This window comes from Pristiophorus japonicus, chromosome 2 (genome assembly GCF_044704955.1).
Source record: "Pristiophorus japonicus isolate sPriJap1 chromosome 2, sPriJap1.hap1, whole genome shotgun sequence".
NCBI classification, from domain to species: domain Eukaryota; kingdom Metazoa; phylum Chordata; class Chondrichthyes; family Pristiophoridae; genus Pristiophorus; species Pristiophorus japonicus.
The window spans coordinates 345,131,980-345,155,274 of NC_091978.1; the positions used below are offsets into that span (position 1 = coordinate 345,131,980).

At 44.4% G+C, this 23,295-nt stretch overlaps 1 long non-coding RNA gene across 1 annotated transcript; it reads left to right on the forward strand.

Moving 5' to 3' along the window:
* Positions 1 to 10,314: 10,314 nt before the first annotated feature.
* On the forward strand, positions 10,315 to 11,875 carry LOC139234842 (uncharacterized). The gene is made up of 3 exons (XR_011588350.1): positions 10,315 to 10,447; positions 10,801 to 10,924; positions 11,750 to 11,875. It is a non-coding gene; the product is annotated as an uncharacterized lncRNA (long non-coding RNA).
* Positions 11,876 to 23,295: the final 11,420 nt, after the last annotated feature.

Sequence of the window (23,295 nt, forward strand, 5' to 3'; positions counted from 1 at the left end):
TCTCTGGTCATGGGGAAGGAAATGTAATCCCTTCTCCTTCTGTACAGAGCATCTGTGACCCGAGGGATGGAGCGATGAATGGCAAACTGGGAGATGTTGGAGATGTCGCCTGTTGCACACTGGAAGGATTCAATGGCATAGGAATTGAACGCGATGGTGACTTTGACTGCCACTGAGAGAACCATGGTCACCCTGGTCTGAGACTCGAGGTCTGGTTGCAGGAGGTGGCAGAGCTCTGTGACCACGTCGTTACTGAAGCGAATTCCCTTGAACACACTGCTCCTCAGTGAAATTCATGTTGTAGAACTGCTGCCGGAATACCTCGGGAGAGTAAGGCCTCCTGTTGAAAGCCCTGTTGGACCTCCTGCCTCTGGCCCATTTTGACTCTTTCTCTGTGCCTCAGTTGCCTCCGACATTGAAGCAGGAGGGCGAGCTCCAATGCCAGTACAGACCCTATGAAAGAATCCAAACATTGCAATTTCAAATCTCCCCTTAATGAAAGTCAGGAATCTTTATGAGCAAGAACACTCATTAAACTCCAAAATATTCAAATTGGTCAAAAGGCTTGTTTGCCTATGTGAAAGTAACAAGGCAGCATTGTTGGCCAAATAAAACTAAACCGGATGTTGATATCTTTAAATAGCCCTTCTCCAGCCAACATCCGACTGAAAGCTGCCTCCTCTACCTGTCATTGTTAACGGCAGGCGCACAGCAGGGGGTGAGAGGGAATTTAGCATCTGGGGCGCTACGCACAGCAATGACATCACGATCTCCGGGCGCAGGAGATCGGGCCGCAACGTCTTGCCGCCGCCGCAAAACCCCCGCCGAATTTAGCGCGAGTCACTGATCTCGCTGCGCTTGGTCGCAAGCCCATTTGTGCCCCGAGAGGCATTAACGGGAGGTGCAAAGGAGCCCAATTTCACCCCACACAAATTCTAATTGTGTAGAATATCACATTTCACATTTCAGATATTACTGTTGATCAGATATTACCAGCACACATCAAACTTCAGTGGCTCCTCTGACTCTCCGTGCCATGACAGATATAGAGGTTCTGCAATTAATGCATTCAAAGCATTCAAAGGCATCACACCTGAAAATGTCACACCTCTGGATAATACATCCCAAGAGCGTTACATCTCAAAGCATCACACAGTGATATGGCAAAAATTAGTGATTGGATGAAATAAGGACATATCTATAAAAGATTGACAAAGCAGACACAAGCAATTGCGTAACCCATTAGTCTTACTTCCATTCCATGTAAAATAATGGAATTGATTATCAGTAATAAGCTTGGGGATCGTCTGTACAACAATAACCCAATAACCAGCAGTCAGCACGGATTCAGAAGGGGAAGATCCTACATGACCAACCTCCTCAACTTCTTTGAGGAAGTGACAATACGAGTGGACTGTGAAAAGCCCTATGACATAGTGTACATCATCTTCCAAAAGGCTTTCGATAAAGTTATATACAAAATGCTATTAATTAAGCGCAAAGCTGTGGATATTCAGGGTAAACTATGGAAATGGATAAGAAACTGGCTGAAGGGTAGGAAATGAGTACTCGTTAGAGCGGTTATCTCAGAGTGGGCGAAAGTACTGAGTGGGGCACTTCAGGGTTCGGTGCTGGGACCATTACTGTTTCTAATTTACATCAATGGCATGGATTCAGAAACTCAATACAAAGTTGGTCAAATTTGCAGATGATACAAAGCTAGGAGAGGCAATGGAATCGAAAGCGGCAACTCAAATATTACAGAATGAGTTGGACAAAATATGCAAGTGGACATAACAATGGGAGATTAAATTTAATGCGGACAAATGTAAAGAGGTACACAAGGTAAAATAGATGATATTCGATAAATAGTATTGAAATAGTTAAGGATGAATTTGATGGCGATTGAGAGGTCTTAGTAGACTTGACACTAAATATGTCTAACCAATGCAGACAGCAATCAACAAAGCTAATGAGATGTCAAATAACACATCCAAAACAGTGCAATGTAAGTCAGAGGAGGTAGTCGCAATTTCCTCCTCACATGTTTTTTTCACCTGCCACAACTGCTTTCCAGTCCATTGTTCATCGACCCATCCAGACCATGTGCTTCCTTCCTGCCAGCTTACACAACCCTAATCTCAAGTTCTTCCCAGCCTATCTGCTCCAATTATTAGTCATTTGTCTACCCACGCACTGAATACTTCCCTCTTCTGCTGCTTGTCTGCTTTTCTGCCCCAATAGTTTCTGAGCCTGCCTATTCACTCAGCTGCCCAGCACAAGTTCTTCTTAGCCCGTCTGCCCCCAAGGACATCCAGATCTGTCTGCTCAACTCTTGAGAGAAAGAAAGAAAGAAAGAGAGAGAGAGAAAAAGAGAAAGAGAGAAAAAGAGAAAGAGAGAAAGAGAGAAAGAGAGAGAGAGAGAGAAAGAGAGAGAGAGAAAGAGAGAAAGAGAGAGAGAGAGAGAGAAAGAAAAGACTTGCATTTATATAGCATCTTTCATGACCACCGGACATCTCAAAGCACTTTACAGCCAATTAAGTACTTTTGGAGTGTAGTCACTGTTGTAATGTGGGAAACATGACAGCCAATGTATGGACAAGCAAGCTCCCACAAACAGCAGTGTGATAATGACCAGATAATCTGTTTTTGTTATGTTGATTGAGTGATAAATATTGGCCAGGACACCGGGGATAACTCCCCTGCTCTTCTTCGAGATCGTGTCATGGGATCTTTTACATCCACTTGAGACAATAATAAAAGAGCAATAGAAAAATAGAGGAGAGCCAGTGGTGAAGAAGGGGGAGAGAAATAAAAATAAATCAAGTTGGAGAATGAGCGAAATATTTTTGCTGACTTATCAGTACACATACCTGGAAGGTAACGAGAGGCTGAGAGTTTTTTCTTGATGGATCTAAACCAGAACAATGTTTGAGAGCCAGTGAATTAGATAGTTTTTGGTGATATTTACTGTCAAAGATGGACATGCTGCTGGAGTGAAGTACCATCAGCGACAAGCTTGCAAATACATAAACAAACTATTTTGTTCCAGAGCTTCAGGATTTTGCTTCAAGGAAATGAGTTGGGTCTGCCTGTAGCCCTTCCCAAGAGATGCAGAGGCTGTACTTTAATTATGCTCACCTTCTCTGAAATCTCCACCACCTAAAAACATTTTCACAGCCTCTTCAGTGGTGCTTTTTCCAGAGTAACTCTTGACTGCAGCAATGATTCGGCTACTCAGCATTAGCGCTGACTCTATCGCATCCCATCGCAACACATTTACTGTGTTCACAGCTGGCACCTGCGCTCTGCTCCAAGGTCTGGCCCCTCCCAGACCTGGGCCAGTAGACAGATCCTGGGCCAATACTCAGGGCTCGGCTGTGTAACCTAGACTATCTTCGCATTCAGTGGTCTTTCAGCCCCTCAGTGCTTCCACATCAACTGGGCCTGTATCAGGGATTAATTTTGCATGATGTTATTTTTGACGTAATAGAGATCAGATTGAATTTTCACTGCAAGATGTATGTAGAATAAACAAGCTTGTGGGTTTGCAATTAGCCTTGTTTCATTAGAATGCTTATCAACCCACCCTCCGGATGATAGAAGACAGGCACATGAGTTTATAGTATCCAGTACACACAAGGTACAATACATGTCATCACACCCACTGTGGGCTGCATACTGAGACTTCATTACTGCATGGCCCCTTGACAGTTGGAACGTCTCATTTTTTTTACTGTGGTTGGAGGAGAATGCAGCCTTTCACAACAGAGAGGGTGCATTTACAGGAGGAGGAGGAGGAGGACCTTTACATTCATTCTCCAACCCCATGAGGAAGCCCTACAACTAGGAACATAGGAATTTCTATACTAAAAAAGATCACAGTCCATCTTGTTCACCTTCTACCATCTGATAGTCACATGATACAATGATGAGAGTTGCTGACTAATCATAGCAATCAATCTCTATAAATTAGTCTACAACAGACCCCGAATTGACATGAGGAAACCCCAGTGGTGAAAAGCTTTGAGAACTATAAGTCCTAAGTCACCCTTTTCTTTCCAATCATATTACCCTTACCACATGTCATGTCTCAAATTACTCATATACTCTTATCTCAAAATGTTATTTTCTGAAATAAATCTATTTCATTTGTATTTGAATGCATCAATACTTATTACTTCCTAGCGAGTCTGTTTCATCGATTGACCACTCGCACACTGAAGTATTGTTTCCACAAATTAGTTTTGAATTTACCCGCTTCAAGCATCGGCCATGTCCTCTGGTTCTACTGTGAAATAACGTCATGATCTACATTACCTAATCCCCTTAGAATCCTAAAAACAAATCCTAAAATACATGGCCAAAGAGGATGTTGGAGATGGGGAAGCTTGTGATAATTTCCATTGCTCTTCCTTCTCATCATATTCTCTCATTCACTTACTGGCAATAAAGCAAATGAAAAAAGCACTTTACAATGTCGCTTCTTCATTGATAGCCAATTCCATTAGTTTACATGGAATGGAAGTAAGACTAATGTTACGCAGCTGTCTGTGTCTGCTTTGTCAATCTTTTATAGATATGTCCTTATTTCATCAGAAGGCTCCTCATAATGACACCATTCTAACCTACCTTATGCTGTTCTTTCTCTCGGAGTGCCTCAGGAAGCAGTGCCAGGCCCCACTACAATCTTTGCAGATGGTTTCACAACACTGCAGGCCATCACTGAGTATCTGGAAACACCAAAAATATCTTCAGCAGAGTCCCCCACAGCAGAAGCACGATGGGCAGTCTAAAGGCCACTGGGGTTTTCCTCATGTCAAGTCAGGTGGCCTGCAGCAGGTCCACCTTAGGACTTCACTGACTGAAGGTGAAAGCAAACCAAATTCTAAACACAAAGCAGCCAACCACCTCCTGCAGAATGCAAGCGAAGCATAACACTAGGGTCTAGAAATTCGGGAGCGCCCTACTTGGAGGCGGTAATACTCGTGATAAATTTGGGTTACCGCCCCCGAAAGGAAGTGCATCTCTAAAGCGTTCCACTTCCTTTCTGGGGCAGTATCACGGCGCACGGTTTGGGAGTGGGGCGCACGGCTCGGGAGCGTGTCGCTGGGCCGCGTAGCACTGCCATGTACGAGGGGCTCTTCCCTGAATTAAAGGGAAGGGCCCAAGGTGCATACACTGCATAATAAAAAGGGTCATACCTGTACCACCGGGGAGCAGAGGTGTCACTCTATCGCCTGGCACTCAAGCAGAGTGCCGGGCTGAGCGATTGGGGCACGGACCCCATGTCCGAATCGGCACCGGTGCAGAAAAGAAAAGCTGACATATTTTCCAGGAGCAGCCGGCCACCTCCCATTTAAATTTCGCCCTGCTCGCGGCCGGTTGCCCGGTATGCGTCCCCTGAAGCTAACGCTGTCATCGCCCAGCGCAGTTACAGGGGGCGATACACAATTTAGGGTCTTGGGCGCTAGTGGGGCGGTGTGCGTGGCAATTACGTCACGATCTCCAGGCGCAGAAGGTTGGGGAGCAACGCCGTAGTGCCGCCGCTAAACTTCCGCCGAATTTAGCAAATGACCACAATTTCTCCCCCGAGGTTTAAGAGCACATATGTCTCCAAGGGGAAAGCACAGAGGAAGCAAACAGTAAGCACTCACACATGATATGTTTGATTATTAAATTCTGCTTATACTTAAACTGCTATTCATGCAAGGAATTATTGCAACGGTAATAGTATTTCATTAAGTGCCATGAATGACAGATTTGTGAGTTGTATGGATGACTTCAAGCCCTGTAAGTGAAGCCATATTTGTAGAAAGCATGTATCCAGGACTGTTTCTAAGTTAAGAATAAGGATCTTGTCTAGATCTGAAGGTCTTTTATATGAGAGTTTCATGGATGGCTATAGCAGTCAGAAATGGGTGTGTTTCACAGACAGTTCCTGCTCTGCTCAGTGGTAGCCTGTTTGACACATACATTTCATTATACTTGTGTTCAGTGAATTTTGTAAGTGTCATGAGCCATTGCTGGATAGAAAGCCTTGATCAGTCAGAAATCACCCTGGGACTATTTTTTGTAAGCCGTTCTTGGGATAGGAGCGTCACTGGGAATGCCAGAATTTATTGCCCAACTCTTGCTAAGCTGTCTTTTAAAAAAAATTCATTCCTGGGATGTGGGGGTCGCTGTCATAGGCCAGCATTTATTGCCCATCCCTAATTACCCTTGAGAAGGTGGTGATGAGCCGCCTGATCCAGCGACGATGAAGGATGTTTGTGTAGCTAGTGAAGTGGGATTAGTGGGGCTAACATCATAATAGCAATGCTTGAATTGTTTGTAAAGCTTTATTGAATGATAGGAACTTTAAAGTACGTTGTTTAAAAGTGTGTTTTCCTGACTGTGAATAGTTGGGAAGTAAAAGAATTTTTCATTTGTCTGAATGTCTGTCTTTAAAAGAAAGCATCTGTTATGTTTGTATAACCTCCACCTACTTTCCTGTGCAGAAGCTAGCTGGTTAACCCTTTTGTCACTGATTTGGGAAGTTTTATGAAAGTATGGATAAATTGAGTGTTAAAGATGTACATTATGTACCAAGAATTGAATTACATTTTAAATTAGAAAGCAGGTGTGGATTTATTTTGATTATGAGTTATGGAGCTATGGAATGCACAAAAGATGGTTTGTTTTACAAAGGGTAAACATCAGCCTTGAAGTTACAGTTGAAATGGTGTCTACTAAAAAAAAAATGTAATCATTGATTACATTGGGTTGAAAGATACTAAATTTAGTCTATGATTTTTTTTTATTCGTTCATAGGATGTGGGCATCACTGGCAAGGCCAGCATTTATTGCCCATTCCTAATTGCCCATGAGAAGGTGGTGGTGAGCCGCCTTCTCGAACCGCTGCAGTCCTTGTGATGAAGGTACTCCCACAGTGCTGTTCCAGGATTTTGACCCAGAGACTATGAAGGAATGGCGATATACTTCCAAGTCAGGATGGTGTGTGACTTGGAGGGGAACTTGGAGATGGTGGTGTTCACATGCACCTGCTGCCCTTGATCTTCTAGGTGGTATAGGTCGCGGGTTTGGGAGGTGCTGCCAAAGAAGCTTTGGTGAGTTGCTTTAAAAAAGCAAAACAAAGATTGGGGCTCTCATCTGGGGGAAAAGGCAAAGCTGAAATAAAGATGAAGAAACTTTTTTTTTAAAGTTAAAGATTCTTTTAAAATTTCTTACAATTTTAATTTTTATTAAAATGGATATATTTGACACTGTACAAAATTTAAATTGATTTTTCAGGGCCATAACATTTGTTTAACAGTCAATACATTGTTAAAACCCCAGTTACATCTAAACCAAAAGGATCTAGCATTTAACGGGGAATTTATCAATGCTATTACCGCAAGGGAGCCAAAGTTTTCGTCAGTTCCCATGATTTGAGAGATTGTGGGGATGGACGTGCACAGTGCAACCTGGGAAGGAACAGTGAGTGACAGACTGTAGCTTTAGGATTTCCGTATTAGGCTGCGCATGCGCTAAATCCTGAAGTTGAGCTCAGTTTCAAAGGCGAAATGATGGCGTTCCGGGCCAATATGATGAGAATGCAATGATGCGCACTTTAGCAGAGAAAATAAATAGGTTAACCCATCCTATGTCCAGAGGGAAGCCTACCCAGGATTTTCAGCAAACGGCAGAGAAATGTCAAATTAATGAATGCAGGAACAGAAAAAGGGATGACACAATTAAAAATAAGTTTCTAACTCCTCTGTACCCTCCCTAAAAAATAAGGGGTATTATTTTCATTAAAATATTTTCTTTTAAAGTTATTTTTGTAGGAGTGTGGTTTTACAAAACATTCAATACAAATTGGTCAAATTTGCCAACGATACCAAACTAGGGGGGCAATTGGATCTGAGGAGGCTGTCTCTGCAGAGTGAGCTGGACAAAATATACAAGTGGACAGAGCAATGACAGATGAAATGTACGTGTAGTTTACTGCACACAAGCGAAATGGGTGATACAGGTACTGCATAAGTCACCATAACCCAGGTCAGTGATTGGAGTGTGGGCCGGTACAGCAGGAGCGGCGAGGTCAAGGCGAAGGAGCGGCGAGAGATTGCAGAGCGATGTGATCGGGGCCCAGGAGAGGCATGAGTTCGGGGCCCAGAAGAGGCGTGGGCCCAGGGACAGCATGGGCCAGCCCACACTGCAATATGTGTGCACACTAGGTCCGTGCAGTAGAGCTAGTCTCCAGTCGCCTTGGTTAATCCTTGCCACTGGACCAAGACCTAGCTCTGTCAAGCACGTGTGGTGGCTGGTGTGCAACGGCCACCACACATTTAAAAATCCACGCACAGGTATCTTCCACCCTTTAATATGTGGTTCGGGACCTGGAATATTAGGAACATTGAAACACCTGTGAAATCATCCCTTTTTGGTGTCCAAGCAAGTCATCCTTGATACAAGGGACCGATTAAGAAGAAGAAGGTGAGTTGCTGCAGTGCATCTTGTAGATGGTACACACATGGTACGTCGGTGATGGAGGGAGTGAATGCTTAAGTGGTGGTGGGCTGCCAATCAAGCGGGCTGTTTTGTCCTGGATGGTGTTGAGCTTCTTGAGTGTTGTTGGAGCTGCACTCATCCAAGCAAATGGAGAGTATTCCATTACACTCCTGACTTGTGCCTTGTAGATGGTGGAAAGGCTTTGGGGAGTCAGGAGGTGAGACACCCGCCACAGAATACCCAACTTCTGACCTGCTCTTGTTGCCACAGTATTTATGTGGCTAGTCCAATTCAGTTTCTGGTCAATGGTGACCCCAGGATGTTGATGGTGGGGGATTTGTCGATGGTAATGCCGTTGAATGTCAAGGGGTGGTGGTTAGACTCTCGCTTGCTGGAGCTAGTCATTGCCTGGCACTTGTGTGGTGTGAATGTTATTTGCCACTTATCAGCCCAAGTCTGAATGTCGTCCAATGAGATAAAGAAAGACGAGAAAGCTCCTGTCACTTTCAGTGCCTTAAAAAAAAAAGCCTGCATGAATTTCTTGAAGCTACAAGCTAAGAGAAGCTTTCGTTTTCCTTTTGTGAAGAATGTGTGTGATATTTGGTAAATACAAAAACAATGTTTCTCCAGTTATATTCAGTATTTTTACAGTCAATTTGAAAGGTGGCTGAAGAAAGAAGAATATGGAAAGTGACGTAACTTACTGTGTTATTGTGTTCTATTTTATTTGCTCTGTATTGTGTAAAGTTAATAACATATTGGCTATGAAAAAAATATATTGATCTGAATTTGATTGGAGTTATTGAGGTTAATTAACCTATGAAAATCCGACTTTCATTGTGGCCACAGTGAAATTCTGGTTATTTCAAAGTGTGAATGTCCCTAGTTCCAGACAGACTTGCACATTGAAAAAAAAACAAAATGAAGACACCCTATGTTGATAATGATTTTTGCTCGGAAAAATAAAAGTTGCCATTTGGTTGTTTTGGAAATTTTTATTTTAAATTACATGAAAGCTTCTAGTTCAGTAAAAGGGATTTAAATAAAAAGATTGGCAATATTTGAATTGAAATTTTGAGACATTTTATTTTTTCGAGACAGAAATGCCATTTGGGAGAGTCGACATGAGATACGGATGTAGCCTTGTAAATTAATTACGAGCACTTGAGTTGGGAGCACGTGTGTCTCTAATGTTAAAGATACGTTGTTTTTGAAGTTGAAATTAATGTGTAAAATCAAGAGATGAAGTTTTGAAAGTAAAAGAATTCGCTAAAAAATATCCGGAAAGGTTTTCTTTTAAAAAAATGAATTTACGTGAAGTGACGTAATGATGTCAGACAATGTTTTTCTCCGCATTGCGCATGTGCCGAAAACCGGCTTTTCATCTGTCAAGGTATCTCTTGACAGATCCTCCGCATCCCCGGGAGAAGGACATCCGTGAGGGCGAGATTGGGCTATTTTCCCATCTCTTGTCCAACGAATGTCCTTCAAACTTGTAAAAGCAGGTGCATAGCCTACTTTTACCAGTGTAAGAGTTTTAAAATATATAAAAATAAAATTTAAATACACATTTTTATAGTTAAAAACCTTGTCCACTAAGGTAAGTTTATTTTAAACCCTATCTAAACATTTTTTTTTAAATCCCAAAAATATAAATTTTTTTTCTAAAACATTTAACTAACTTTAATTGCAAATTAATTTTAAGTATGTGTGGTGTTTTTTTTTATTATGTTGTGTTTTGGAGTTTTAGGGGTTTATTCTCATTGATAGTAATGGGAACTCGTAAAATCGGAGTTCCCATTACTATCAATGTGAATACTGCACAGTGATTGGTTGTCCAGGCCCATGTGACTCCAGCTTTTCCGTCCGTATCGAGAAGACGTGGACGTGCTGCAAAGCCCGGGGAAAGAAGGCCTCCGACCGGACTCGATGACGCCTCTGGGACCACCAGGTACTTTCGTAGAGGAATTTCAGGTCGGAGGAAGCCTCCAACCAGAATTTCAGGGCCACTGTTAGAGGGATTGAAAGTATGTTTAAGAAAAATTATAAAAATTATTACATTATTAAAATTTAAGTTTAAAAAAAATCAATTGAAGGCTAGGGAAAAATAAATTTAATAAGAATTATCCACAACGGATGGATCTTTTAAATCCATGACTTGTTGTTTAGATGTTAAACTTCAGCTTTCTTTACAGTGTCTGTTTTCTTTGTCTGCATTATTGTCGCTCAAAATGTATGTACTTAGTCGACGTGTTAGTGATTGTGAGACTGAATTATAACTTTAACTGTAATTGTGTTTTGTAGGTAACAGAGCGTGGGAAAAGCCAGTACGAATCCAGTATGAGGTGGTTTCAGTGGTGCCTCCTGTACCATGCTTTACAGGTCTAACAGGATCGGTCTTAAAATCTATGTTCAAGTGAAACCAACGGTAAATGAGATACTTAAGTATAAGCTGCACAATTATGTGGCACAATATATCAGCACACCCTTAGGTTCATATCATTTCACATACTCTGGTATTTCTCCAACTTGTAATATATACTTCATGTAGCAGAACTTTGATGCATAAGCCAAAATCATACCAAAGGACGAAGTTAGTGTCATAAAGCATATGGATATTGGAGGTAGTGAATTGATCTGGGTATTTAGGGTTTTAATAATGCTTTTGTTTAACTGTTATATGATAAAAGTAACTAAAAATCATGTAAGCTTAGCTAACCATTTTTAGCAAAGCATGATGATAGATTGAGCCAATATTATGTGAACCATTTTTGTAACTGCTGAGACAAACTTTATTTAGAGCTAGGCTCTCAAGGCCAGAATATTAATTAGCTATAAAATAAAACAAAGGCCTACAGTGCATATCTTATCGCTAAGCTCCAGACTAAAACTTACTTGTCTGTGTAAAAGTACTCAGAGAAAAACATTCTTTCTGCAAAATACCAGATAAGGTGTAGAAGGTCAAAGGCTGGGGTGTTAGAATGATGTATTGTAAGGCTGAAACAGCTGCATCTATCAAAGCATTTGAAAAAAAAAGTATGAGTAACAGCTATTGAACCTTGGAAGCAGCGCAAACACAGAGGAAGACTGGAGAAAAACTACAGTAAACAGAACACAGCAAGGCACAGTGCCACAGTCACTCAGTGGGTTTCTGTTGAGGTTTCAAGGAACAGACTGTCTATCGCCTTGTTAATTATTATTTCTTTGTACTGGAAGTAAACTACTTAATAAAATCTGTTGTGCTTATTTACAGTATACCTGTTCTCAGCGTGGTTTGTTATGGTCACGGACAGGTCTCTTCTGACAGATCTTATAAATCTTACAACTGGTGACCATGGAAGGGACTTTGACCACAACTCAAACCAGGTTTATTGTGAATAAGGCAACAGAGGCAAGTGTTTCGTCGGGCCAAACTAATCAATCCTTGTCGGGTTAACCTCGTGAGAGGGTGTGTTAGTTTAAAAAGTGTCCCTCAAGTATACCAAGAAGCCGTAAGGGAACTTTAAAATTAAAGGATTTGAAGTTCACTGAACCCCAGTAGAATCCCTGGAGTAATTGGTAGATAGAGGATCAGGGAGGTGTCCTGCCTAGGTTAGGGGGACCTGACCAGGGGTCCAAAAGGGGGGACTGAAGTGGGACGAGTGGGGCTAACATCATAATAGCAATGCTTGAAATGTTCGTAAAGTGCATATCTTTGAAATAAACGCTGTAGATAGGATTAGATGACAAGCTAATGGTAGCAGCTCCTAGAGTAGGCATGATGGGATACTTGACCAAGGATATCTCTAGAGTCAACGAGCTCAGCATGTAAAAGTTCTTGTAAACAGATTACTAATTGATAAGCAGAACAAGGAGAAAAGGGAGGATTGAAAGTCAGACAGGATGGTCGAGCTACCATGGGAACCCGGGGGCCCAAGGCTAAAGAGTTGAGCTAACAGGAGGCATCTGCCGGGCCTGAATAACTCAATTGACTAACTGGGTTGTGAAACTCGTCATGTGATACAAATGCTGGAATAGTGTGGGTAATGATTTATGACCAAGTTACAGTAACTTGTGCACTATAAATATATGCTGCAAACTTTGTATTGTAGAATAGGTCACCTCAGGAGACTGAGATCTGCTCCCTTGCATATGCTCGAATAAAATCTTTACTTGCTTGGATCTAGCAGACTCGAGAGTGGTTATATCACTAGTTAACAAGGAATGGCGCTATATTTTTTGGAGAGGAACTTGGAGGTGATGATGTTCCCATACCCCTGCTGATCTCTGTCCTTCGAGATGGTAGAGATCGTGGGTTTGGGAGGTGCTGTCGAAGAAGTCCTGGCGAGTTGCTGCAGTGCATCGTGTAGATGGTACACACTGCAGCCACGGTACACTGGTGGTGGAGGAAGTGATCTAGTGGGCAGCTTTGTCCTAGATGGTGTCAAGTTTCTTGAGTGTTGTTGGAGCTGCACTCATCCAGGCAAGTGGAGAGTATTCTATCACACTCCTGACTTGTGCCTTGTAGATGGTGGATGGCTTTTGGGAGTCAAGAGGTGAGACACTCACCACAGAATACCCAGCCTCTGACCGGCTCTTGTTGCCACAGTATTTATGTGGTTGCTCCAGTAAAGTTTCTGGTCAATGGTGACCCCCAGGATGTTGATGGAGGGGGATTCGGTGATGGTTATACTGTTAAACATTATGGAGTGGTGGTTAGATGCTCTCTTGTTGGAGATAGTCATTGCCTGGCACTTGTGTGGTGTGAATGTTACTCGCCACTTATCAGCCTAAGCCTGAATTACGTCCAGGCCTTGCTGCATGCAGATATGGACTGCTCCATTATCTGAGGAGTTGTGACTGGAACTGAACACGATAGGGAATCATCAGCGAACAACTCCACTTCTGACCTTATGATGGAGGAAAGGTCATTGATGAAGCAACTGAAGATGTTTGGGCCGAGGACACTGCCCTGAGAAACTCCTTGAGTGATGTCCCAGGGCTGAGATGATTGGCCTCCAACAACTACAACCATCTTCCTTTGTGTTAGGTAGGACTCCAGCCTGTGGAGAGTTTTCCCCCTGATTCCCATTGACCTCAGTTTTGCTAGGCTTTCTTGATGCCAGACTCAGTCAAATGCTGCCTTGATGTCTAGGGCAGTCACTCTCACATCAACTTTGGAATTCAGCTCTTTTGTCCATATTTGGACCAAGGCTGTAATGAGGTCTGGAGCCGAGTGGTCCTGGTGAAACCCAAACTGGACATTGGTGAGCAGGTTATTGGTGACTAAGTGCCGCTTGATAGTACTGTCGACAATACCTTCCATCACTTGGCTGATGATTGAGAGTAGACTGATGGGGCAGTAATTAGCCGGATTAGATTTGTCTTGTATTTTTTTGGACAGATCAGACCTGGGCAGTTTTCCACATTGTCGAATAGATGCCAGTGTTGTAGCTGTACTGGAACAGCTTGGTTAGAGGTGCACCCAGTTCTGGAGCACGTCTTCAGCACGACATCTGGTATATTGTCGGGGCCCATAGCCTTTGCTGTACCCAATGCACTCAGCCATTTATTGATATCATGTGGAGTGAATCAAATTGGCTGAACACTGACTTCTGTGATGGTGGGGACCTCAGGAGGAGGCCGATATGGATCATCCACTCAGCACTGCTGACTGAAGATAGTTGCAAATGCTTCAGCCTTGTTTCTTGTACTGGGCTCCGCCATCATTGAGGATGGGAATGCCTGTGGAGCCTCCTCCTCCCTGTTAGTTGTTTAATGATCCACCACCATTCACGACTGGATGTGGCAGGACTGCAGAGCTTGATCTGATCCGTTGGTTGTCGGATCATATAGCTCTGTCTATAGCATGCTGCATCCACTGTTTAGCATGCATGTAGTCCTGTGTTGCAGCTTCCCCAGGCACATAAAGGGTAGTATTGAGACGGGATCTGCACATTGTGAGTCACCAAGCATGAGTGGGATGCAGCCAGGCCAGGGGGAAAGGGTAGCATAGGTACCAGCTCCCCGAAGGGAGAGATTACACACAAGTTCTGTTGCAGAGAACTCAGATGAGGACATCGATGGAGAGGCCTTCAGAAGAAGGGTAATGGGCGTGCACACAGAAGTTCTTGGTGCAATTGGAGGCCTACCAGAGAGCCTCATCATTGTCAAGGAGCATGGAGGAGTCAGCTCTAACATTGCACAGGACTTTCCACGGAGCATGGAGCCCTTGATTTCCAGGATGGAAGTGATGTGTAACTCCATTAGAACACTTGTGGACAAAACCATGATGTTGGGTGTGTTGGACGATGTATCAGCTTCCATTGCAGCACAAGCAGAAGCCATCCAATATCTGAGTGCTGCGGTGGAAGCTCAGACTTCTGTCACGCAAGCTCAGCTTGTTGCCAAGCAAGCTCAAACTGCTCTCATGGAGGCTCAGATTGCTGAAATGCAAGATCAGACTGCTGCCATCGTGGTTGGGTTTATGAGTGTGGAAAGAGGCTTGCAGGGTTTCACAGAATCGGAGAACTGAGGTGTCTCTTCTCTGCCCTGTTGAGGCATTGCTAACTTGCAGCTCCAGTCAGAATTAGGTACTCCTCTCACAAAGCACCTCCCCTTTAAGAAATGCAGACAGCCTTTCACAGCAGATGGTTAGGAATGCTGAGGCGCCATCCCAGGGTACAGACAGTGGCTCCATGGAGCATAAACCTACTGTCCTCTCTCAGGATGACAGCATTTGTATTTCCACAACAGTCACTTTGCCAGTGCCCTTGCTCTTGCCTGTCAGCCAACCAGCCCAGACTGCTGCTGCCCATGCCAAGGTGGTGCAGCCTACAACTGAACCTTCTAGTCTCAGAGCTGCTCGAGGTCATCCTGCAGGGCCATCTGCAATCTCTCCACAGAAAGTCAGCAGCCTTCCACCAGCCACGCTGCAGCCACATGGGTATCAGTTCATCAAGAGCACTAGGTTAGGTAAAGGCACACGAAAGACTGACACTAAGGAAATGCATAAGGGTGCTCAGTTGACTTTGTAATGTAGTTTTGGAATTCGTTTTTAAGTTATGCTTGGAATGTTTGTTTTGTGGTGGATTTCATTTAAGCATTGTGGCCAGAGGACGTGATGTTACATGGCAGACGAATGGTAAGATGGGGAAGTATTGAGCAATGGGGTTTCATTCAGGGAAACTGGAGTCTGACGATGAGCTCATGGACAGTCCGTCCAGAATGGAAATTTGCAAGGTCTCTCCTCCTTTCCTCTTCCTCCTCCTGGCAAATGCCAACTATTCAACCATGGCAACTACGTCACCCAAAAGCATTGCACCACACTCACTGACACACTTCCCTTTCTCTTGCAGGCCAAGGTGGCTTAGAACCAGCGCGAGCAGGAGCAAACTAGCGGGAGACAAGCACAGCTGCAGAACCTGACCCAGCTGGAGGAGACAAAACCACATGCACGATCCTCCTACTTCTCTCGGTTTAGAGTGGAAACAATGAAATCCCTTCTCCTAGAGTACAGAGCCTCTGTGATGTCCCAGATGCAATAATGGACAGCAAACTGCAAGATGTTTGCCTTGTCGCATGTCCCAGCCTGGAAGGGTCTGCTGGCGAAAAAATTCAGGGCCAAGGTCACCTTGAGGGCCACTGGCAGCACCATCGTCGCCCTACTCTGAGGTTGAAGGTCTGGTTCAAAAGAGGTGGCAGAGTTCTATAACTACCTCCTTGGTGAAGTGGAGCCGAACACACTGCCCCTGGCTTGGGTGCAGCTGGTGGAAGTGCTCCCTGATGTCCCTAGGTGGGTAAGGCCTCCTGCTGGTAACCTTCCTACCCCTCCTCCTACTCCCTTTTTGGGCGGCTTGTCTTTACTGCCTCTGCTCCATCTCCCTGTCATGCTGCAGTATGAGGGGGACTGCAGGTCGAGCCCCCATGACTGGGAGCAAACGGAGGCCTTCCAGTAGCAGCCAACACCTTCCCAAAGTCCAGTAGCACTCCTGCACACTTTAACAATGATAGAAATGTCTTCCAGCAAACTGATATTCATATAAACTCTGCAAGAGCCAATACAAGAAAAATAATCAACTTGTCTGAAAGTTGGATGTATCCCTTTAAATAGCTCTGGTGTGGGGCCCCTCACGTAGCTGAACGCTTTGGAACGGCGACGTCGAAAATGGCAGGTAGTGCAACAAATCAGCATTACAAACTGCTTATTCGGCATACAGTCGACACATACACATCCCGCCCGTGCTATTGCCCTCACCAAGATGGCGACCTGCACCAACGCGCCAGAAGTGGTGGAAGCAAGGCAGTCGCCATTTGTTTCTCCAAAACCTGTCTTAACCGATGGCGCTGAGGTGCTAGATTTTGCGGCCAAAAGCTCTCTCTATTCTACAATAAAATCTCTGCAAATCAATCTTATTGTAACTTCCTGCTACTGCACCACTTGAATTTTTCCATTTGCTATATTAGCCACTTTCTCTGACCGGGATCGATAATTCAGTTCTAATTAACATTCTAAGTGCTGTTAGTTCAAATCCACCAGGAACTTGGCTCATACTGCAAAAATTCATTTCACTTAGCACTCTTACAGCTAACAGATAAAGTGAACTTTCACCCCCATCAGTCAGTTTGTGTATAAACGCAAGCTCCAGAGGTGAAAAACTGCTTCTACTAAATCCTACAAAATTAGAATTACGTTAAACCCATACATATTATAACCAGCATACTTTCTGGTTGTATCTGTGATATGATTCTATTTACAGTCTTGAGGGTGACCATAACACATGATTTTGTCACTTATGCGTGATATAGTAATTTTCCCAACAAAGCACATCACATCAGCCTCCATGAACTATCCCCTCAACACACAGCAGGTCTACTATTAAATCCTATGAGATAAACAGTGGAATCAGAATGAACTGATATGGAGGAACTAAGCCCGATGGAAACAGGCTGACCCCAAACTACACATAAAAGTTTCTTCTCATTGACACAAGGAAGCTGGTATTGCAAGTATATGCAAGTAAATAGTGGGCAATGTTAAGTAATTGTGGAATGGAGATGAAGGAAGTACGATGAAGAACTAGCTTACTCAGTAAAAGTGACAGTCGTTAACCCAGAAATAATATCGCAGTTGATGATATTTCAACCATCAACCTTAATAATGTCTTCAAAGCAACATCCTAGCTATGCCACCAGTAGCCATGATTAAAACAAAATGTGAAAATAAAAGTAGAAAGATAACAATCTGCTAAAATTAATAACAATTTTAGAAAAACTTACATTTTTATAAAAGACATTGATGATGATTTCCAATTATTGAATGTGTATTGGGTAATTTAATGTTTAATATACAGCCGTATGGTCTGACAAAGGGGAATGGAGTCTGCTGTAACCTTTCCAGGACCTCTGCAATACCAGTGGAGTAATAAATTTATTTTCACAATTAATTTTACAAACTTCTATATTTTTTCACAGCAGTGACAATTATCACTGAAATTTAATGATTTCATCAAACGGCAGAACAGCGGTATTTCCTTCAAGGAAGAGGGATCTGCTCTCCACAACAGCAGACTTAAACAAAAGGCTCTGTTGCAACATTACTATTTCAGTTGGAAGCCCTACTTTCCATGTGTCTCACTTAAATTGAACACGCTGTTTTTTTCAATGTGTGGTATGGGGTTGTGAAAGGCCAGTGAGAAGAAAAATGGGGGAGAGGACGCAAAAGAGAGCTCCAAACAGAAATAGGGCAAGGCACAAGAGATAGAACACAAGAACATAAAAAATAGGAACAGGAGTAGGCCATTTGCCCCTCAAGCTTGCTCCAACATTTAATAAGATCATGGCTGATCTGATCATGGACTCAGCTCCATTTCCCTGCCTGCTCCCCATAACCCTTCACTCCCTTTGTTCAAAAATCTGTCTATCTCCGCCTTAAGTATATTCAATAACCCAGTCTCCACAGCTCTCGGGGGCAGAGAATTCCATAGATTTACAACCATCTGTGGGTAGAAATTCCTCTTCATTTCAGTTTTAAATGGGCGGCCCCTTATTCTGAGACTATGTCCCCTAGTTTTAGTTTCTCCTATGAGTGGAAACATCCTCTCTGCATCCACCTTGTCGAGCCCCCTCATTATCTTATATGTTTCGATAAGATCACCTCTCATTCTTCTAAACTCCAATGTGTATAGGCCCAACCTATTCAACCTATCTTCATAAGTCAACACCCTCATCTCCGGAATCAACCTAGTGAACCTTCTCTGAACAGCCTCCAATGCAAGTATATCCTTCCTTAAATACGGAGACCAAAACTGTACACAGTACTCTAGGTGTGGCCTTACCTATACCTTGTACAGTTGGAGCAGGACTTCTTTGCTTTTATACTCTATCCCCCCTTGCAATAAAGGCCAACATTTCATTTGCCTTCCTGATTACTTGCTGTACCTGCATACTAACTTTTTGTGTTTCATGTACCCCCAGGTCCCTCTGTACTGTAGCACTTTGCAATTTTTCCGAGGTCCTGTCTGCTCCCTCAGGTGGACGTAGTAGATCCCGTGGCACTATTTCTAAGAAGAGCAGGGGAGTTATTGCCGGTGTCCTGGCCAATATTTATCCCTCAATCAACATCACAAAAAACAGATTATCTGGTCATTATCACGTGGCTGTTTGTGGGAGCTTGCAAATTGGCTGCTGCATTTCCTTCATTACAATAGTAACTACACTTTAAAAAATATTTCATTGGCTGCAAAGGGCTTTGGGGCGACCTGAGTTTGTGAAAGGTGCTATATAAATGCAAGTCTTTTGGGTTTTTTTAAATCACACACAGAACAATTTACTAAGAACTGCTGATGGTATCATCATCATCATAGACAGCCCCTCGGAATCGAGGAAGACTTGCTTCCACTCTTAGAATGCGTCCTTAGGTGGCTGAACAGTCCAATACGAGAGCCACAGTCCCTGCCACAGGTGGGACAGACAGTCGTTGAGGGTAAGGGAGGGTGGGACAAGTTTGTCGCGCATTCTTTCCGCTGCCTGCTCTTGCTTTCTGCATGCTCTTGGCGATGAGACTCGAGGCGCTCAGCGCCCTCCCAGATGCACTTCCTCCATTTAGAGCGGTCTTTGGCCAGGGACTCCCAGGTGTCGGTGGGGATGTTGCACTTTATCAGGGAGGCTTTGAGGATGTCCTTGAAATGTTTCCTCTGACCACCTTTGGCTCGTTTGCCATAAAGGAGTTCCGAGTAGAGCGCTTGCTTTGGGAATCTCGTGTCTGGCACGCGGACAATGTAGCGTGCCCAGCGGAGCTGATCAAGGGTGGTCAGTGCTTCTATGCTGGGGATGTTGGCCTGAACAAGATACGAATGTTGGTGCGACTGTCCTCACAGGAGATTTATAGAATCTTGCGAAGACATCATTGGTGGTATTTCTCCAGTGACTTGAGGTGTCTACTGTACATGGTCCATGTCTCTGAGCCATACAGGAGGGCGGGTATTACTACAGCTCTGTAGACCATGAGCTTGGTGGTAGATTTGAGGGCCTGGTCTTCGAACACTCTTTTCCTCAGGCGGCCAAAGGCTGCGCTGGTGCACTGGAGGCGGTGTTGAAGCTCCTGATCAATGCTGCCCTTATTGATAGGAGGCTCCCGAGGTATGGGAAATGATCCACATTGTCCAGGGCCGTGCCGTGGATCTTGATGACTGGGGGCAGTGCTGCACGGCGAGGACAAGCTGGTGGAGGACCTTTGTCTTACGGATGTTTAGCGTAAGGCCCATGCTTTAATATGCCTCAGTAAATACGTCGACTATGACCTGGAGTTCAGCCTCTGAATGTGCGCAGACGCAGGCGTTGTCCACGTACTGTAGCTCGACGACAGAGGTTGGGGTAGTCTTGGACCTGGCCTGGAGATGGCGAAGGTTGAACAGCTTCCCACTGGTTCTGTAGTTTAGTTCCACTCCAGCAGGGAGCTTATTGACTGTGAGGTGGAGCATGGCAGCGAGGAAAATTGAGAAGAGAGTTGGGGCGATGACACAGACCTGTTTGACCCCCGTCCGGATGTGGATTGGGTCTGTAATGGATCGGTTGATAAGGATCACGGCCTGCATGTCATCGTGGAGCAGGCGGAGGATGTTGATGAACGTTTGGGGGCATCCGAAACGGAGGAGGACGCTCCATAGACCCTCGCGGTTGACAGTGTCAAAGGCCTTTTGTAAGTTCAAAGATGGTAACAATGCTCATGGTAACTGCTAGTATCAATGTCTAGACACAAGCTTTAACCACCATGAGCCACACTGAGTTAACTTTACAATGCAATTCGTTAAAAAATATCACAGGCAGACAGATAGACAGGAGGAACTCAGCAGACCAAAGGATCAGACAAAACGTAATGGGGATGAAATCGGTCTTGGGCGATAGCGCCTAAAGAGGTGATAGGGAATCTGCAGCCCATCTTACACCCCGCCCAAACTCAATGGAAAAGAAAATCAGGCGGGGTGTAAAACAGGCTGACAATTCACTATCGCCCATTTTACGCTATCACAAAAGTTGAATTTCACTTGAGAAGTTTCTCAAGTCTATCATAACTCAAGACCTCTAAACCTAGGTACACACCTTGGGGTACTCCTGTGCACTCCTTCCAATGCTTGAATATTTCACCTGTGTCTCAATGACTAGAAATCGACACAATACTCAAGGTACGATCTGATTGCACCACCTTACAGTTGAACATGAACTAAATTAAACTAAATAATGAACAAAACTACAGAACCACTGGGAGCCTGTTCAACCTTTGTCATCTCCAGGCCAGATCCAAGAGCGTCCCAACCTCTGTCGTCGAACTACAGTATGCGAACGATGCTTGCGTCTGAGCACATTCAGAGCCAGAACTCCAACTCATCGTCAACATCTTCACCGAGACGTACAAAAGCATGGACTTTACACTAAACATCCGTAAGACAAAGTCCTCCACCAACCTGACCCCGTCACACAGCACTGCCTCCCAGTCATCAAGATCCACAGCGCAACCCTAGACAACGTGGACCACTTTCCATATCTCGGGAGCCTATTATCAGCAAGGGCAGACATCGACGATGAGGTTCAACACCACCTCCAGTGCGCCAGCGCAGCCTTCAGCCGCCTGAGGAAAAGATTCTTCGAAGATCAGGCCCTCAAATCTGTCACCAAGCTCATGGTCTACAGGGATACCCACCCTCCTGTATGGCTCAGAGACGTGGACCATATACAGTAAACACCTCAAATCGCTGTAGAAATACCACCAACGACACCCCCCGCGAGATCCTGCAAATCCCCTGGGAGGTCAGATGCACTAACATTAGCATCCTCGATCAGGCCAACATCCCCAGCATCAAAGCACTGACCACATTCGACCAGTTCCGTTGGGCCGGCCACATTGTTCGCATGCCTGACACAAGACTCCCAAAGCAAGCGCTCTACTCTGAACTCCTACACGGCAAGCAAGGTGGGCAGAGGAAATATTTCAAAGACATCCTCAAAGCCTCCTAGATAAAATGCAACATCCCCACCAACACCTGGGAGTCCCTGGCCAAAGTGGAGGAAGTGCATCCGGGAGGGCGTTGAGCACCTCGAGTCTCGTCACCAAGAGCATGCAGAAAACAAGCGCAGGCAGAAGGAGCATGCAGCAAACCAGACTCCCCACCCACCCTTTCCTTCAACGACTGTCTGTCCTACCTGTGACAGAGGCTGTAATTCCCGTATTGGATTGTTCAGTCACCTGAGAACTCACTTTGAGAGTGGAAGCAAGTCTTCCTCGATTTCGAGGGACTGCCTATGATGATAACAGTTTTATCATAACCTCCTATTACGAATTTCTGGTCCTCAACAGATACCTTCATAGGTTAAGTGGCATCATAGAAACATAGAAACATAGAAAATAGGTGCAGGAGCAGGCCATTCAGCCCTTCTAGCCTGCACCGCAATTCAATGAGTTCATGGCTGAACATGAAACTTCAGTACCCCCTTCCTGCTTTCATGCCATACCCCTTGATCCCCTGAGTAGTAAGGACTTCATCTAACTCCCTTTTGAATATATTTAGTGAATTGGCCTCAACTACTTTCTGTGGTAGAGAATTCCACAGGTTCACCACTCTCTGGGTGAAGAAGTTTCTCCTTATCTCGGTCCTAAATGGCTTACCCCTTATCCTTAGACTGTGACCCCTGGTTCTGGACTTCCCCAACATTGGGAACATTCTTCCTGTATCCAACCTGTCCAAACCCATCAGAATTTTAAACGTTTCTATGAGGTCCCCTCTCACTCTTCTGAACTCCAGTGAATACAAGCCCAGTTGATCCAGTCTTTCTTGACAGGTCAGTCCCACCATCCCGGGAATCAGTCTGGTGAATCTTCGCTGCACTCCCTCAATAGCAAGAATGTCCTTCCTCAAGTTAGGAGAACAAAACTGTACACAATACTCCAGGTGTGGCCTCACCAAGGCCCTGTACAACTGTAGCAACACCTCCCTGCCCCTGTACTCAAATCCCCTCGCTATGAAGGCCAACATGCCATTTGCTTTCTTAACCGCCTGCTGTACCTGCATGCCAACCTTCAATGACTGATGTACCATGACACCCAGGTCTCGTTGCACCTCCCCTTTTCCTAATCTGTCACCATTCAGATAATAGTCTGTCTCTCTGTTTTTACCACCAAAGTGGATAACCTCACATTTATCCACATTATACTTCATCTGCCATGCATTTGCCCACTCACCTAACCTATCCAAGTCACTCTGCAGCCTCATAGCATCCTCCTCGCAGCTCACACTGCCACCCAACTTAGTGTCATCCGCAAATTTG